Source organism: Anser cygnoides, chromosome 4 (assembly GCF_040182565.1).
Source record: "Anser cygnoides isolate HZ-2024a breed goose chromosome 4, Taihu_goose_T2T_genome, whole genome shotgun sequence".
Taxonomy (NCBI): Eukaryota; Metazoa; Chordata; class Aves; order Anseriformes; family Anatidae; genus Anser; species Anser cygnoides.
The window spans coordinates 30,197,045-30,215,447 of NC_089876.1; the positions used below are offsets into that span (position 1 = coordinate 30,197,045).

Below are 18,403 nucleotides of genomic sequence, written 5' to 3' on the forward strand. Positions count from 1 at the left end.
TAAAACCTTGTGCCAGGAACACTAGGGAGACTACATTCAAAATTAAAAAATATATTCCTTTGGACCCTCACTGCTATGCTTTAAATCATCCTGAATAGTTCACGGAGACTAAGATAGGATTTTACATTCCCACTGCTCACCTCTATGAAATTATTAGAGGTAGAAAAGTTCTTTTTCAGAAATAGTAATGAGACCAAAGGTTTCTGAGCGTATGTGTCCATGGAGGCTGATTTGCTCCAGGAAGATGAAATGCTTCACATATTTTATAATTACATCTTAAAGCTGGAGGTTCAGAGGAAGTTAGCTACAGTGAGGGCGATACCTCCAAGTTAAGTCAAAAAAGCCAAGCTGAATTGTCCCAGTGGAACCTGCTTTGCACACAGTGCCTTCAAAACTCTGTCCCCAACTGTAATTGTTAAGTCCCTGAAAACATTGCTACAAGATCTTTAGAAAACCTAACTGAATGTGCCAGAAAACCACATGCCACTGCTTAGGATCCAGTGACATAAAGTAGAATTTGCTACCATCCAAGTGCAAATGCTATTTCCTTTGTCCTCTTGAATGAACCAAATTAAACAACAGAAATGTTCTCTGATCACCACTATCTAACTAGCTATGAGTTTCTATGTTTACCAATTGTTGTTTTATTCTCACAGGACAGTTTCTCCTGAGCCATACTTATTATTAGAGACAAAAGCAGCTTGATCTTGCTGTAGAAAATAGATCTAGAAATAGAGTGAGTGTAACAATTAACGTAATTAATGTAAACAACTAGATGTGTTAAACTAGGACTTAACAGAAAATTAAGATGTATGAGAATGAAGACTATTTCAACTCCATTTTGCCTAGATACTTTGGGGGAAAGCAGATAATAGAGTATTATTTAGATCTTTGAGCATCCTTTGCTGAAGTCCTTCTTGAAGAAAAGCTGGAAAAAAGAGGAAGCAAGTAAGAGGAGTGGTGCTTTTTTTTTTTTAATGTGGTCAGAAGATAATAACAACATAGCGATTTTTTGTGCTCTTAAATTTATCTGTTAAAGACCTGAAATAAGATACTCAACCAATACTGTTATCCTGTATTATTCGGATGTATAACGTAAAATATGATTTCTGTTTAAAACAAGTCAGAGTAGCTTGGAACTGTGAAATAACCTTCCACTGTCAGCAGGAGGACAACTATCTGAAGACAAGGATGTATCATACTGAAGAACTGCCATAACACAATTCTAAATCAATTTATTTAATTAATTATGATATAAAAACCTAAGAACTACCTGGAGTAGATAAGACCAAGCTAGTTAACTCCTTAAATATATAAATGAAAGAGGAAATACCTAAAGAGGGAAAATGGACTCCTGAGAAAGCTGAACAGGCTGACTGGGAGAGGCAGAGAGCAAAGAAACACAATACTTACCTGATAAACTTGGAGAAGAAACAATTTTTTTCTTCAGAGGGGATGCAAAACCTTGATCTGTTTATGTTAATTCTCTGTTTCTTCAAAGAACTTTTCAGTATCTTGCTTAGCTTTCTGTGAAGAATAACAACTCATCATGACACGATAACAATTTAATGCATTTAATTCAGCTTTTCTCTCTTCCTTTGAACACTTAAATAACCTGTTTCTAAAATTAATGTTATATTCCCCTGGGGAATTCCTTAGCCTGTTTGTCCCAAGAAGAGAGTCGCCCAAAGAACAGATCACAAAAGAGTGGTTTCTAAAGGAAGGCACCCATTGAACTCTGGTTTATCCTTGGAAGGCTAAGAAGGCCTGTTTCTGTGAGAAAAGACAGAGGATTCACCATTTCACATGTACAGAACTAAAGCAAAGCCAAAATAGTTTCTGCTATTACCTAAGCTTTTTTTTTTTAATGTTATTCTGCATATACATCTACCAGAGACAGCACAGCACTGCAAGGAATGAAGATGTGTTTTTTTTTTTTCTATGTATAAGCTCAGTTACATCACTTGCCTTTGCTGCACTAGCTTTCCTTTGCTGTTCTCTGTCTTGGTAAGCAGGCATGCAGAAGCCAGGTAGAGAATTCTTGTCCTGAGTGTGCACAGGTTTGACAACATTGGGTTCTTAATCACTGTTGGGTCCTTTGGATGCTTCTGTAATGGCAGTTGTAATAGTGAAAGACACTGGCACCTTCAGAGCAATTTTATGTCTGAGCTTACAATCACTGCTTCTACAGAAGCGTAGGCAGTGTTGGACCAACCTGATACTTCTGCTGTTGACAGAGGTGCTGTGGACTGTAAAGAACCTGAAACCAGAGTACTTATTAACAATGTTAATTGTTTAGCCAAGACAGTGTTTTATCTGGACAGAAGTTGGCCCTTAAATTTTTGCAGGTTTTGGGAAAAATCCAGATTAACTGAAGCAGTTTGAGCTGTTAGACAGAATTCATGCTTCTAATTTCTATAATTCACAGTAATAGGCCTCTGTAGGCTTTCCATTTTTGGCTAAGTTCTTTTAATGAGACTCAAGTTGGATCTGTATAGGTCTCACATCTTAAAATATTTTAAACAAACACACCATACAGACATCTTATTAATTTTAAGAAGAAAGAAAAGAAGAAAAAAAAAGCATTTGTTAAAACAACAAGCCCAAAAACTTGCATTAATATAATATAACGAAAAAGTAAACATTTGAAGGAGGGTATATATTGTCCTAATGAAAATATCTTTTATATACTGTCAAAGTGTCATCTTTTAGCTGGGTTTTCCTATTAAGACAATGGGGAGGTGTGCTGAAATGATAAGACTGTGGAGTTTATTTTGGATATATTAAGAATGCACACTGACCAAAAGCAATCAGTGAAGAATTTGACCAAACATTTAACTGACAATAAATCTTGAAAAGTTTGGCTAAGGAGGGATGTATTTGGATGAAAAAGCGTGCATTCAATGCTGACTTTTGTGGAGGTCAATGGCAGAGAAATCTATTTTTTAATGTCAGCTTTCAGAAAAGAAAATTATCTTAGTAGGCTGAAGAGTTGGGTGGAATATTAGATCATCACAAAATCACAGCAGAGTCGAGATCTCCTGAGGTCCCTTCCAGCCTCTAGTCCAGCCCCATGCTTAGAGCAGAATCATCTAGAGTCAGTTGCTCAGGACTTTATCCAGTTCAGCTACGACAAGATTAATGAAAAAAATTTAAGACCCAATTCCACAGTTATGCTAAATAATCAGTTACCTTGTGATCAATGCAGAAAATCAGAAAGAACTTATCAACAGGAGTAAAGCAAGGCAGAGCTTCAAGTTTAAGATCTGAAACCACACTACAAAAATCATTACAGTACTAACAACTGAATTTTCATGCTTCCCTTTGAAGGGTGTTTAAGAGCAGAGAATATCAAAGGGAACAGAAACATCAGGGAGTGAAATATGAAAAGGCAGAGACATTTAATTAGAGAAGAAGAATCAAAATGAGGAGATGAAAATAAAAAGCCCAAGAAACACAAAAATTATGATGGATTCAAGTGTTACTTCCAAAATTATTTCTACTGGAAATATTAAAACTTAATGTAAGTTTTCTGAATAGCCCCTACAGCATTACTTGTAATTCATGGGCAGGGTTTTCTTAAGTCTTCAACATCTGACTTCATTCAGATTCCACTAAAACATAGACATTGTCTCAGCAACTCCAGACCAAAAGAAATTAGAGAAGACAAAACAAACACAGGCACTACTGCACCTTGATACCTGAAAACTCTGAAATTTGCAACACTTTTCTCAGGATCTGCTTATGGCAGCACTGGACTATTGAATTAGTGTACTATATATGTCAGTAGCAGACTACTTTCATTCTCATCAGACTGGAAAGGGCTCACTTCTTCTTAGTCATATATTATGTTTAGTTGCAACCTTACCCAGAGTGAGTGGAATATTTAATGAAAACATCCTATCATTCAAACTGGGCATTGCTTAAAAAAAGATTCACAGCACTGTCATAGTTTCAATTAACTAAGCACCTCCACAACACAGCAAAAGGAGGTTGGCATTGGGATTGCTATTTCTATAAAGATTTCAGTGTTTATGCTTTTAACGATTCACTCTCCTAACTAAACAAAAGCAACTCGTCGAGGTTCACCTGCAATCATGAACACTCAGAGCTGTATGTTAATATACTGGAGAACTCAGATAAAAGACAGTCATTTCTGTCAATTTTGGTTTCACACTGTCAATGAATGGATTCCTGACTGCTCCTGCTGTACACTACATCTTTGTCTTCCTTCCCATTTGGGTGATTACTTCAGACATCCTTGCATTAGCTCTGCAAAACTAGGTTGAATTCCACTGGTAAAAAGTCAAAGAGAAACAATATTGTGAGCAATTCCCCTCCTCTCTTTTCCTACCAAGGCTCTCCGTATTTTGACTTAACTCTGATAGCTGAATCTGGCTTCAATCCACTTAACTTCAGTAAGTTCTGGATTTTTTTTTTCTTTCCCAGATCTACTGGCCTCCTCCACCCTGAGATCGCTATTACTACACATGCTCTTGTGCACCAGTAAATCACTTTTTATATCATAGTGCATATATTTTTGTATTGCCATAAACTAAAGGAAGACAGCCCAAGCCAGTCAGAAGACAAAGATAGCACGATCAATACAACAGTACACTATAGATCAACATTGTGTAGAGTTGCTGAGGCAGCTTTGGTGCTCCTACCTCTTTCCTTAACACAAGACACATTTGATTTTCTCTCATTTCTATCGTCAGCGACGATTTCTTCTCCTAGAAAAAAGAAAAGCTCTAATGCCTCCATCAGCTCAGAACAAAGGGAAGCAGAGATAATCTGGCCACATTTGCTCTTCCCACAAGGAAGGCAGAAACCAAAAAACAGATTATTTCTTGCTGTGGAAGGACACAAGATAACTCCTGCGCAGGGCCTGGGATGATGCCAATAGCAGTGTCCCTTTGCAGGAGCTGGCTGAAGCCTGAGGATGGAAAAGGAACAAAGATAAACATGCCCTGACTGTCCTACACTTTACAGAAATATTTTACTATGTAACCTGCAAAGTGCTTTCTGTCCCAAGATAACATCCCTCCATGACTCCTCTACAGCAGCTGTAAGCAAACTTCGTATATCCCATCCACAACTCCCAACCCACTAATAACACAAAACCACCTATATTAAACAAATTTTTAACTACTAGTCCTTTATTATCTCTAACTCGGAATTAGCCAAGCGGAATCAGATAACTTGTTTTCCTAGTCCCCTGATAATGCTGGCTGCTACTAATATTGTGCACTATATACTCCAGACAAAAGAAGGCAACCACTCTTCGGCACACATACCTTAGAATTAAACTTAGGATAAATCTGAGATGTAACAGTCCTCAGTATCACCATGTTAAAGACATTGTTAGTAGCCATCAAACTATGTAGCCTGTCAGCAAATCTAACCTCAGCATTTCCTTTTATTCTATGACACTTAAGTCAGCTCCTCAACATGCCTAAGATGTTTAGTGGGCATTTTTTCAAAGCCCACTGTCCTTTTACTATATCAGGTAACTCTTTGTTTTCATCACCTAGGAAAGGATGAAAAAAAAAAAAGAAGTAAGCATGGATTGCTTTACATGTATCATTCACATCCCATCTAGGATTTATCCTTTCCAGACCAGCTAGGTAATTATATGTTTAAATTCTCTTTCACCCACTCTTCCTCAGTATTTATAAATCCTGCCCTCCTGGCTGTACCCCAGCAATACAGAACAGTAGTAGTCTCTACAGGTTTCGTTGCACTTCTCTTTTTAACTCATTCTGTCACTCTTACTCCTCTTGGCCATGTTCTGGAAGTGAATTTAGACAGCCACAGTAATCACCTCAGAGCCTGGGTGGTCTGAGCATCAAAACACAGCTATGCGTGGCTGTATGAGACAGGAAAAAAATATTTTTCTATTAATACATAAATGACTCTGTCCTGATCGTTATTAGTACCAAAGAATTTCACTCCTTGTCTGACAGCCAAAGCAGAAGTGACACCTCCATTTTTCCACTGTAACAACTCAATCATCAGCCTTACATTTTGACTGCTCCTGAAATGAGTTATTGCTCTGCATAAATTAAGTAGGCTCCTGCTGTTGCTGTTTGTTAATTGTTGTCAGTTTGTTTCTGGAAAAATATTGTGCTGTCCAACTATAAATGTATCAAAGAGGTGTTTTACTAAGGTCTCCCCTCAGAATCAAATAATTTCATAAAGTAACAGGCAGGAAGGATGAAAAAGAGCCCTTGGGGAGCTGATCAGCTTAGGTAGAGCCAAGATCTTCACCAGTTTCAGCAGTTTAAAATTAGAACTTTCGAATTTTAAGGACGGCTGTACAATATTCTGAAATTTAGCACTTAATTGGAATTCCTTTTCCCAAGAGGCCAATTCCTGCCTGTTACTCTTTTTTCATACTACTGCTTTCTTTTAATAGGTCTAAATGTGCTCCTACTAAAAGCCTGGGCAAAACTCCAAAAGGGTTCTAACAATGAAGACATAGACAAAATAAGAAACACCTCTAAGCAACCAACATGTTAAGTATTTTTTTTCCCAAGAGATTCCTCTCTCTGATGTATTCTAAGATAAGGGACTAAGCTTGTTAGGTTTGGAAGATTCTTCACCATATTGCCTTTCAAAATAAATAAAAAAGAAGGGGGGGGGGGGGGCACAGAAAGGCAGAAGGGTTTAACTCAGAAGAAGCCTGAGATGGTAAGAAAGATGGAAGTACCATAATAGAAGTTATCACACATAAACACCCTTTCTAGAATTTTTACTATTGTAAACGTGTAATTTCTCCACCATTTGTGCTTCTCCCTTTCCATTTCTTTCTTGCAGCACCTGATTCTCATTTTTCTTCTGTCAGTTCCTACACTCTTCTCTTCACACTCCGTATGTTTCTTTCCTAGGCTTGTTCGTTGCCCTCTCTTCTCCACTTTTATCCTCTTTTGCCATCTTCTGCCATTAGATTATTCCCTTCTCAATCTGTGTCACTCTAGTCACCCTCTTAAGTGAAATTCAATACCCTTTCTGAACTGGAAAATAGACTTCCAAATGCATAGTATCTGGGTGGCTTTGAAGCTGGGCAGAAACACCTTCACATTTAGACAGTTCAGAAAGAGCATTATCATTTTGCACAGATAAGGCAGTGCTTTCAGTGGTGCCTACTGGCTTTGTTTTCCTTCACATTATCTAAATTAAACCATGCAGTAAGGAATGTCAGCCTGTGGAAATGATGCACGCATCTGGAGTGTGTTAAATGATAGTATGAAAACAAAAATAAGGGAACATTGGCTTCTGGACACCCAAGGCCTCTGACTCAAGAGGGAGAATGGCTGATGTTCTCACACCATTGCTCCAAGGAGAGCAACCAATTCCTGGGATAGCAAGGTAGAAAGGAACATGGGTAAGAGGAGGAATTGCCCAAATAAAACAAAAGATGAATTCAGTGCTTGTGCAAATACAACAATTACAGTGCACGGAAATGTAAAAGAAAAGAAACTCCAAGGCAGAGCACAGAAAATGCCAAGCTAGAACTGACCTAAGCCTGTAAATGCAAACCACAGCACCCAACTCGATCGCAGCCCCAAGATGCTCTGCCAAGAGCACCAGCATTCCTGCTTGAACCAGGAAACTGGGCAGAACTGTGGAAACCATGTATGCATGACTTACTGCTTTCCCTTTTCCATTTCTGGAGTTATCTGCTAGTACAGGTATTGTGCTCTTGCACACCACAGAGGATTATCACCTTCCCTTTCCACGCACTCTTCCCTTCCCACCAGTGAGAACCATTTCCTGAAATCCTGAGGCGGAAGATTTTTGCACTCTGATTCCATCTATTTACATTTCTTATATTTTTTCCTGGAACAAAGAAAAACATAGTCCATATATTAGAACTTACAAAATTTTTAAACAGCAATGTCTCTGAAGCGTAGTAGTATATTTTCAGTTTGCTGAGCACAGCTCTGCTCTTAAACCCTAGTTTGGACTGAGGTATGGATATACCCAAAGTGTCTCACTCTGGCCTTTCAAAATATTTAAGTCAAGAAACTACTTGGCAGTTGTTTTGTCAGAGAAAAAAAACAACCCTTTACAGTTTCTCCATCTCATTGTTTCACCTGGCAATTTCCCTTTTGACTTCGTTCCTTCTATCCTCCCACTCCCTGCCCTGCCACTTCACAAGTATTGCACATGAACTGTCTGATCTAAATTTAAAGCATCTGTCTATTACAAGCAAGGAAAATATATTGAAATTAATGTTTTGTTTGGGAAATTTGTTTTTGTCTGTGGTAACCAATTACAAAATCATCTCCAACAAAAATATCTACTTATGTTTTCTCCATTAAAATCAGTTGTATGTTCCTCCAATGCAGAATGTAATGAAATAAGTCAGAACTATGAGCCTATGAATCATTTCCAGCATGCTGGCCTTTTTCCTTTATGGAATTAGTTAAAATAATTGTATTTATTGATTCCTTAAAGCCTTTTTGTAATAAATGGGCTAATTCTGTTGCTATGTCTTTCAGTTTTTATTACAATGATGTAAAACATCTTCTTTTTTCCACTTTGGAAGATTTAGGGATAGGCACTGAGTTAAGTTCAAGAAAAGTAAAGAAAAAAAGAAGAAACAACAAAACAGAACATATCAATGCATAAAGCAGTTTTCTTGGCAATTTTTGTAGGGTAATTCTATTTAAACTGGTAATTGATCATATGCTATCCGTACATGCTGCTTTTTAACAGTTAAGTGCATTTTAAAACAAATGCTATGGTCTCCAGTGACTTGCTGCTATACAAATCAAATTCACGGCTGCTGGCTACAGGACAGGGAAATTCAAACCATGTGACAAGGCCTTTTCTACATTTTATTGCATTTTTTTTTACCTTGAGTTTATATTATGTACATCTCTGAAGTACAACTTGCCTTAGTATAAGAACTGTGTTTTGTCATCAATAGAGTTCACCAATTTTTAAAATAATGTCACACATTTAATTTGATGAACTAGGATTGATGATAACTGGAATTATATACAAGTTAAGATGAGTAAAGAGTTCAACAGCACTGCATTTTTGACAGACTCTCTTCGTAAAACATAGTAAAACAGTAAGTATCGAAGTAATTGATACATCTGTTAAGACACTCAGCTAGTCTACATCAAGACAAATTCACTGACTTTAGTAGAGTGATGTTAGTATACATTACTTGATTATTTACATCATTGTTTTTGCTATTTGGGAAAGAATTATTGCTGGGTTATTGTTCTAGGTCTTTTATATACTCCTTTCTACAAAAATGCAAGAGTCCAATATTTTTCATCTTATTGTTATCTATTTTAATGTGACCTCGTAGTCTTCTATGAAGGCATCACCAGCTGGGTAAACGGGGGGAGAGCAGTGGATGTCATCTACCTTGACTTTAGCAAGGCTTTTGACACTGTCTCCCACGACATCCTGCTAGCAAAGCTGAGAAAGTGTGGGATAGAAGAGTGGACAGTAAGGTGAGTTGAGAACTGGCTGACTGGCCGAGCTCAGAGGGTAGTGATCAGCGGCGCAGAGTCCAGCTGGAGACCTGTGACTAGTGGTGTTCCCCAGGGGTCAGTGCTGGGTCCGGTCTTGTTCAACATCTTCATCAATGACCTTGATGAGGGAATAGCGCCCACCCTCAGCAAGTACGCCAATGATACAAAGCTGGGAGGAGTGGCCAACATGCCAGAAGGTTGTGCTGCACTCAGCGAGACCTGGACGGGCTGGAGAGATGGGCAGGAAGAAACAAAATGATGTTTAACAAGAGCAAGTGTAGAGTCCTGCACCTGGGAAGGAACAACCCAACGTATCAGTACAGGCTGGGGGACGACCTGCTGGAGAGGAGCTCTGAGAAGAAGGACCTGGTGGTCCTGGTGGATGACAGGTTGACCGTGAGCCAGCAGTGTGCCCTGGTGGCCAAGATGGCCAATGGGATCCTGGCGTGCATTAAAAGGAGCGTGGCCAGCAGGTCAAGGGAGGTGACCCTCCCCCTCTACTCTGCCCTGGTCAGGCCTCACCTGGAGTACTGTGTCCAGTTCTGGGCTCCCAGGTACAAAAAAGACAGGGATCTCCTGGAAAGAGTCCAGTGGAGGGCAACAAAGATGGAGCACCTCCCCTATGAGGAAAGGCTGAGAGACCTGGGCCTGTTCAGCCTTGAGAAGAGAAGACGGAGAAGGGATCTTATTAATGTGACTGAGAAGGGATCTTATTAATGTTTACAAGTATCTTAAGTGTGGGAGACAGTGGGATTTGGCCAACCTCTTTTCAGTGTTTTCTGGGGACAGGACTAGGGGCAATGGCCAAAAAATGGAGCACAGGAAGTTCTGCACCAACATGCGAAAGAACTTCTTCACAGTGAGGGTGACGGAGCACTGGAACAGGCTGCCCAGGGAGGTTGTGGAGTCTCCTTCTCTGGAGATATTTAAGGCCTGTGTGGATGCCTACCTGGGCAACCTGTTCTAGGGAACCTGCGTTGGCAGGGGGGTTGGACCCAGTGATCTCTTGAGGTCCCTTCCAACCCCTACAATTCTGTGATTCTGTGATTTCTCCAGCATTTTCCACTTTACCTGTTAAAAGAACATAACTCAAACAACACTGTAGCTGAGAGTGAAAGAATTTCTGCTAAAATACATCTTGACTTCAGCATAAACTGAGATTATGCATCAGTGCTTGGAAGAAATTACTCTTGGCAGCTCCTGTAATATTTGGTACTGTTCCTAGCACCTCAGTTCCTGGGCTAATGTAATTAGAGGTCATGCAATCAGCACAAGCACTTAGAAGAGAATGCACATGCTGCAGGTCAGACACAGAACGGACAGCACAACTTTCTAAAGGCAGAGGAAGGTAGATATAACGATGTAGATATAATGAGGTAGATATAACATCTTGCAGGGAAATCTCAGACTTCCATGTTAAATGCAGACATTTGAAATCTGGCCATGAAAAGTGAGTCAAAAGCCCACAGGTCTGAGCCCCATGTTGACACAAGAGGAACTGCTGTCTGGACTGACAGATGACACTAGGAACTGGAGCTAATGTCTGTTTTCAAGAGATCCTCCTTGTATCTCACTGCTTATTTGGAGGAACTAACGTAATCACTCACCTCGGGTACAGAAGGAACACCAAGGGCTCACATTATTACATGAAAGACCCAGGGAAAGAAGACAATTAGCTAAGCACTGTAAACACAATTAGCATTCTAATTTCAAGTTCACTGCTGGAGGCTTAGCAAAGTAACTGAACAAACAAGGTGAGCAAGTTTAAGTTTGTGAAACTCTGCATTTAAAAGGCATTGTGGGAGACAGAGCAACCAACCCTCAAAACCAGGGACTCACTGAAAGCAATTAGTTCATCCAGCTGAAAAAGAAAAATCTTTCACTCCCTCTATGTCCCGCATCCTTTTCAACAGAGTCAGATAGTCAGCATTGAGCAAGACTACTCAGAACTCTAGTCGCTCTAACAAAGAACACTGTGCTGCTCACAAGTCCTCATCTACCTGGCCTCAAATAATTCCCCAAACCACCAACTAGCTGGTGGTTACAGAACTGAAGGAGGGCTGATCCTGTTAGAGTCGGTCAGCTGCCACTTTCTCAGAAGTCCTTCCAAGAAATGAGAGGGTACAACTGAGGCGAGTTAGCAGGAACATTACCTCCAGGAGATTTCTGTGAGAGAGCCAGACCGCTCTAAAGACTCCTGTAGAAATCACTACAGGAGATCCACAATGACCACGGGAGATCTCAGGACTTCTAGAGGCTCTGAGTGTAACAAGAACAGTCTAGGACATACAAGTTTTATCTCCTTGTGATTTTAAGTCTTGCTACAACTGCTCCTGAAAGCTTGTTCAAAATGAATCCTAGAGATTATTGACATTTGGTCAGAAGCAGGAAACCTCCTTCTCTGAAACTGATTGGCAGCATTAGGGGACTGGCCTGTAGGTCCTATAGCTGAGGAGCAGGAATTTGAACAAAAAGTGTTCTTATTGGCAAAGCTCTTTTTATATACAAAGTCCCTGCTAGTGCTGTCCCATAACAAGTTCTTCTGCTAAGTCAGGGTGCTTGAAGGGAGATTACCTCTGCCTGCAAGGAGACTTGCTGCAGTGCCCCTCAGGGAGCGTTTACTCCTGTTAGAAGAGCACGAGTCATGTTTAAAGCTGTCATAAATTTGCCGTAACAAAATGGGATCCAGAACTAACCCATTAATGACAAAATAGGCTTTAACATAGAAAATATGGAACCATGAGTAATAGAGAATTTTCCTTGGAGTCTGCATTTCTTCCCACCATCCAGACAGTTGAGCTATGTCGTTCAGGAACAGCACTTAACTGAACTTCACCACACAGAGAAGATGATGACTTTCTGATTCTTATAATAACATATGCAACAGTGATGAACATTTTTTTTTTAAAGAAAAAACAACTCCAAGCACTTAAACTTTTACCAACTTCAGGAAGATGAATCATCTCAAGGAAAATTACTGAAATTTAGAAGAGCAACATCAGATTTCATAAGATCCCAAACACCACATCACACTTACCCATCTAATCTTTTACTAAAAGTGAGTGATTTCTTGTTACCTTTAATACTACTGTTATACAAGCATCTAACCACACAGCAAATTTTCTCATACCAATCTGAGGAAGGCTTACACTTATAAATACCATTTCTTGAAGGAGTTGCCTGAAGACCTTGATAGGATAAGTAGACCTTTTCTGCAAAGTTGCTCTTTTTCAGGTTTGATCAGCTCCCTAGTTGCTACTTTTGCATCTGTTTTTCATTTAAAAATAAAACTTGGGAAATGTACATTGATTAAAACTGTATTATCAAAAATATTGTGGCTTTTACAAAATCTCCTTGTTTATAAATTAGCATTATTTAAGTATACACAGAATAACTCATTAAAAAACAACAACTTTATTTTCACAGTGATTGCCTTTTCATATCTGATGATTTCTCCCACCCCAAAAAAATAATGTGCTTGTTTGGCAGCTTTTAAAATATCTGCCCCTTGAATTTCTCCCTATACCTTTCCTAATAAGGTCGAAGATGTGTTGAGAAGAGAAGTTGCTTTGGATCTCCTCATACAAGTTAGGAGCAAATCTGCAATAATTCCTAAAATTCACTGTATTACACTATATATTGTCTTCGTTTTGTTCACTGTCCAGTGATATATGCTGAGAAGTCTGTATGAAGTAAAGGCATTCAAGGTCAATTCATGCAAAGTGTATTATAAGAAATGAATGAACAAACACAAACTGTCTGAGTAACAGTAAGGTTTCAAAAGCACCCTGTGTGAGCCAAACGCTGATCCCACTGACTTGAATGAGAGGAAGACTAGGCTGAGGTTGAGTGCTTTGGAAATCCCACCCGTACTGCTTTACCATGACATCCTAATTTTGTGGGAGAAACATATCACAAATGCCTATCAAAACAAGAATAAAAGAATACATTCCATGTTACAAGGATGGAAGGAAAGAGCTTTTTAAGTCTGAAAAGAAATGGGTATAACATAAATTTGGTTAGCCAGACTGGAAGGAGGGTCAGATTTTTGTTTGTTTGTAATTGGTATCGTTTTTAAATGATGGATTCTGGAGAATATTAGAATTTATACCTGAATCTATGCTGAAAGTATTTTTGTAATTTGAAGGCCAAAAATACCCTACTGCCAAGACCTGTAAAATGCTTAAAAAAAAAAAAAAAAGGAAAAAAAAGAGAAAAGAAAGAAAGAAAAAAGAAAAAGCACCTTCCAAATGGAATTCACAATTCCCATGGGTAGGTGATCATCAGCTCCAATTAGTCCCTGGCAGAGGAGCCTGAGCAAGAGTGACAGACTCGATGCATCCAAAAATGTTTAGTCTAGACTAAACCACGCTGGAATTCTCCACAGACTAGACCTCAGCCCTCTGGATCCTGGACAGCCATCTATACTGGCTGCAAACAACAACACAGCCTGGATCCTATTCCAGGCTTCACTCCCCCTCTCCCTATCTAGTCTTGCTGCTATTCTCCACCCCAACCCCCGCCCCCCTGCCTTCTTAGGATGTCCAGGCAACAAGCTAAAAAGCTGTTGACTGTTGCAAGTATTGTAAGCCTGGTTAATGAGTATAGGTAATTCTCTCCTCTAATCATCTGCACAGTAAGCACGTGAGCCAAACTCAAAATAAAACCAGAAAAACATGTTCATCTGCTAGACAGCAGCCAGAACCGACTGTTGCCAAAAAGAAAAGAGTCTGGAGCTGCTCTTCATAAAATTTTGTCAGCTCAATTAATTCTGAAATATGCTCTGAAAATGTGGAACATGGCCCATATGTCACAGCTTCTCTTGTGTATTTCAAGTCTTATTGAGAGATTCTGCGTAAAAACTCAGTGCTTTCATCTACAAACCTTGCTTTCCTGTGCAAAGGATTTGGCCAGTTGTTAAGAATTTCCTCCTCTCTCAAACTGCGGAGTAAGGGGAGCTTCCTCAACAGAAATGATCCCCCCTAAGCGAAGAACTCCTTTACTGCCATTCTTTCAGCGACACACTTCTCAAGGACACCATTGTGGCTCTGCAGAGTCCACAGAGGACTTGCTTTCAGCTCTGCAGGACCAGGCAGCCTCCTCTTCACTGCCAGTTTAGAGCAGCTGTGGCTGAACAAGAAGCCAAGTTAGTCTCTCGGACTCCTCAGAGCACAGTAACACAGTCTGTTATTCTACCTTCCCTTACTTGGCATCTCAGTGATAGATTTTGCCCCTTAGTCTGACGTCTACCTGCAGCAACAATGAGATATTGTTGAAGATTATTTTTTCTTTCTTTATGCTAGAAATTGGCCACTGGCATTAGCAAAGGTGATCTGGCATAAACAGCATATTTCCATTTAAGTCAAGGAGCTGTGCCTGTTCCTCCAGCAAAGCAAAGAAGTGACAAGCACATGTGAATACACAAAGTAAATAACGCACTTATTTAGTCATACTGCTTGAATCGCACCAGACACAGCTCCAATTTTTCTTGCATGCATTCTTGCGTGCATTCTCCCATGATCCCAAGTCCAACTTAATGATCACCAAACTTTGCCGAAGTTCAGAGCTTGATTCAGGTCCAGTTCTGAAATCTACAGCAAAAGCCCATCATCACCAAGTTTTCATAAAAGAAACATCTACATTAACTTACTCTTCTTACTTAATTCTTGCCACTGCAGGCACTTAAAATTTAAGGAATGAAAGGAACAGAAACATAAAGAATTAGATGATCTTGTCATCCATTCCCTGCATTTTTATTATGAAGGGCCATCCTGGCTGACTGTCCAAAAGCATTCAAAATAACCTGAAAAAGAGAAGAGTGCAGAGAAAGGACATCTGGAAGGCAGAAAGGAAGAGTAGCTTCAAAACGCAGCTTTTGGTAAAGCTCACATTCAAAACATCCAAAACGCAAAGGAAGAATGAACGTTTCCCTGTGCTGGTCTAGCCAGCTGTAGAGAGAAGACTTCTCAGCCAGCTATTCAGGCATGCTCAGTCCCATGTAAAAAGTAGAACGACATCCAGCAGGAAGTATGGAGCAAAGAGCTTTCTGGAAAGCCAGCTGCCTCCACTGAAATGCCTACATGTTCACTGGAAATCTAACAAGTCCTTTGTGAACAAACCCAACAAAACAGTAGAAAAAGAGCTCATTATTTCCTTTCCACTGAGATCAACCAGGTAGGTAAAAGAGAACGGACATTTAGATCAGGCTGAGATATATGACTGACTCCAAACAAAGGACCTGGGGAGAACTGAGGGGTCTGGGAGCCAAATCTGCCAGCCAAAATATCCAGAGATGAGCTGCTATCTAGCTTTCATCTACACTTACTCAGGACTCAGGAAATTAATTTTCCTGTAAATTCCAAGAACAACCCAGTCTGCTAAATAATCCCAGACCGGTGCTTTACACATCAGCGAGACTGTGCACTTCACAAAAAGCAATGGTCAGAACCTTCTTGAAAAAGGATGGAAGGAAGGAGTAACAGCCAATATCACAGAATTTTACAACAGGAACAACAACAACTCAAATACCTGGTCAGCAGGCTGGTGGTTTTAACAGGAGTATTAGGTCAGCGCTGAGCATTTTGGATTTTTTCCTTTGTGAGGCAACTGACATCATGTTCATTGGATACACGTAATTAATTGCACCTGTACTATCCATGAATGTCATCTGTGATGATTTTCCAAGATTTTACATTAAAGAAATCAGATTCTACAACATAAACTAAAGTATCAGTAGGTTCTTAACAGTCTATATCTTTAAAGGAGCACAAACATTAGCTCTTACAAATGGGAGCTTTACATTTTCAGAAATAAACTAAACTGTTCTAAGCACTACTGTAACACTTTATTTATATCCACACTAAAGAAGCAATGAAAATAGTGTGGTTTTAGACAGACCAAATTTCAAAGCTACGTAAAATAAAATAAAACTAAACCACCGCACAAGAACAGCATTATGACCACAGTCTTATGAAAGAGCTTTGGGACTGGATAGGTGAAACTGCTTTTAACGAAAACAAACCAATTGTGGTGATAGTAGCATAATGCTGCATGTCATTCTTGACCTGATTTCCTTAGGCTACTTTAATTCTGCTGAAACATTCTGGATTGAATTTCACTGAATAGACATTATTCTTATTTACACACAGGTGAAATCTATTTATAAATCCGCAGAGTTTGGGGGTAAGACAATGCAGACCTTTCTGACAGAATCCATTTGTTTTTTAAATGGCACTTTCTTAACATATGAGGGTATCTAGTGTATAAAATATTTCTTTAATATGCTTTGTCTTAAAGTATATGCTTACACCCTGAATGTGAGCATTTTGAGAAGTTCAGTACTCCTATGCTATTCTAAGCTTTTCAAATTGAGACTCTGATTAATTATAAAAGTCGCAGGAAAACAAGCCTGAATCCAATTTCAGAATGTTGAATGGATGCATTGACTTACCTTACTGGATGCATTTAACAGCTCACATGAAAAAAGATGGTACCAGGTGGACCCAGAGGAACCACAGTTAACCAAGCAGCCATCTCTAATTACAGTATCACAGCAGTTACCCATCACTTTCTCTAGTGAAGCCAGAACAGATGTGTAGAGGAATTCTCCTGAGATTTAAGAGTCCTTGCTGGAAAAAAATACATCTTGAAACAATCAGACAAAGGACTACAACTCTGATGTAAAGATAACTATTGGCAAATTAAGTGTATTAGTTAAACAAACTTTCCTAAGGAAACAATATTTAGTTTGCTTAGACTTAAATGCTTATCCACTCACCCCAAGCCAGAACAGACAGCTTCTATAGACTAGCAGTTATCACATTTTTCAGGATAGGCTCTGACTTCTTTTTTGTACTAGCACTCTTCCCTGCCTTCTGCTCACACCTACACTCATACAACCCATGGCTGGCCCTAAGCTTCTAAAACATCAGTTACCAACATATGACTACTTAAAATGTCAAAACAAATAAACAAACAAACAAATAAACAACAAAGCAAAAGACTTCCTACACCACTTTCTTTTCAAGCTGTCCTTGCCCAACTTCCCATCCTGTGTATTGGGAAGAAAATACTACACTTCTCATGGCTGCCTGAGAAGAAAGGACTTTTCAAGAGGGAGACAGAAAAGCTGGGAAGGGGAGAACACAGGCCAGCTGGAATTCCCCTGGAGCTCTCCAGCCTCCTCTGCAGCCTCTCTCCTTTTCTTCTCCATAAACTCTTCCCGCTCTGTCAAGGCTCCCCAGTTCTTCCCTCTCTAGCTGTTTCAGAAATGGATAGAGTCCCTTAAAATTTGTATGCAAATTAGTGTACACACGAAAAATGATACTGGTATTCACGGTACAGTACTGAAGTTGCACAGAAGACACTTTTCTAAATGTGTTTTTCATCCACTTGCTCCTCCCATTTGAAAACATTCAATAGCTGCCACTATAATGACAACAGAGCTGTGCCTAAATAGTCAAGCATTCATTCATACAATATCTTGTACTTCATAGTTCTGGAAATAATACAGGTTACAGATAATCTTTTCATATATATAAAGACTCCATTCAACATGTTTAGTTTTGTGGCTGCTGCAATAGGGGCAGGGTGTCAGGAAACGCTGTCTTCACTATAGGCTAGGCGACTTTGGACAGGTCATTAAATTTGCGTACCTCACTTACCTGCCTATAAATGGAGAGACTTCTGCCAAACTCAGAGAGACCTTTGTGAGACTGCTATATAAATACTAAATGTAATATTAGTGTTATTGAATTGAAAGGATAAGAGGAGATCAATTTGCACATAAATTCTCCAAGCTCTCTACAACAGAATCAATCCTGAGGATGAACACAGAGTTCAAATCAATTAACAGCTGGAACCCATGTCAGCAAAAAAAGCCAAACCAAAATGGCAAAAAGCTC

At 39.4% G+C, this 18,403-nt stretch overlaps 1 protein-coding gene across 6 annotated transcripts in view; it reads right to left on the reverse strand.

The window, feature by feature from the left end:
• The window catches only part of LOC106041898 (uncharacterized), a 105,742-nt gene that overhangs the window by 20,901 nt on the left and 66,438 nt on the right, over window positions 1–18,403 (reverse strand). For all 6 annotated transcript variants that reach the window (XM_066995940.1, XM_066995941.1, XM_066995937.1 and 3 more), the window contains 4 exons: window positions 14,385–17,128; window positions 7,654–7,842; window positions 1,969–2,108; window positions 1,414–1,527 (listed from right to left, as the gene is read on the reverse strand). The gene's annotated coding sequence lies outside the window, so the exon portion shown is untranslated. The remainder of the gene's footprint in view (window positions 1–1,413; window positions 1,528–1,968; window positions 2,109–7,653; window positions 7,843–14,384; window positions 17,129–18,403) is intronic.